This window comes from Myotis davidii, unplaced genomic scaffold (assembly GCF_000327345.1).
Source record: "Myotis davidii unplaced genomic scaffold, ASM32734v1 scaffold557, whole genome shotgun sequence".
Taxonomy (NCBI): domain Eukaryota; kingdom Metazoa; phylum Chordata; class Mammalia; order Chiroptera; family Vespertilionidae; genus Myotis; species Myotis davidii.
Genome location: NW_006289557.1, coordinates 1,343,521 through 1,344,551, shown reverse-complemented (window position 1 = coordinate 1,344,551; position 1,031 = coordinate 1,343,521). Strand labels below are relative to the sequence as shown.

General features: G+C 38.5%; 1 protein-coding gene across 1 annotated transcript in view; it reads right to left on the bottom strand.

Annotated features, from left to right (window-relative positions):
• The window catches only part of ATP13A5 (ATPase type 13A5), a 102,973-nt gene that overhangs the window by 24,267 nt on the left and 77,675 nt on the right, over positions 1 to 1,031 (bottom strand). The gene's annotated exons all lie outside the window — the stretch shown is intronic.

The window sequence follows — 1,031 nt, the reverse complement described above, 5'->3', positions numbered from 1 at the left end:
AATAAATTATAATCTGACTCTGACTACTTTATAGACCAGATCTATGCAAATGAAAAACATTTCTGGCCTCTTACAGGGTGAAAAGGCCCAGAAGTTTCCAGGTGCAGGTCTTTGGGGGACCTTCTAATTTAGGTCTAGACCATCAGAGTGGATGGCTTCTGCATGGACTAGGGTTCCAACTCTAACCCTGAGACTTGGGAACTGAAGTTCTGCTTTCCTATTTTTGACAGGATGCAAATGGTTCATCAGTGTCCCTCTCATCCTATAATTCTTCTTCTGTCTCCTTTGCCCTTCTCATATCTTTTGTCCTTATTTTCTGCTCAGAATGGTAAAATGATATATACGCAGGGTGAGATGAAATAGGGAGGAATTTTTAAAAGCAGTTTCAGTTTTTATTCTAGGAGCAGCTTATATAGAATTACAGAGGGCTTTGGGAAGCAGCCAGCCTTAACTTTCCAGAGGCAGATAAAGGCTTGGCGAAGGACAAGATCTAATTTGTTCTTAGTAATAGAGGAAAAACTTGAATCTAGGCTTCCTGACTCCTAAGCCAGGTCTTGTTTCTATGCACCCAGTTGCCCCTTAGTCCTCTGTGTATGTGATCCTTGCTAGTAGTGGATGTTGGAGTCCTATGGCCCTTTCATTCACCTCTCAGATGTCTCAGAAAAACAGCAGACTAATTCCCTACCTGAAGTGGTTCCTGAACCTATTGTCTCATTTTACTTTAGAGCAAGTTATGACTGAACTAATGAAGTGTACTTTCAACCTGAACATATTTCTTCCATACAGCTAATTAATTCTTAAGTGTTTATTTTTATCATTTAATTTAGAATGTCATTTTTTAAAGAATTGCTCATCCTTTACTAATGGCACATCTAAATGTGTAATTTCTGGGCAGGTTAGAAACAAAGTTTGGGCATGGAAGTTTTTCTAGCCTTTGAATCTTTCAAAGTCAAATTCAACAACTTCTCTTTCTTTTGATCTCTTCTTAGTCTTTTGCCAAAAATATTCCAGAGTTGGTGACTGATCCATTT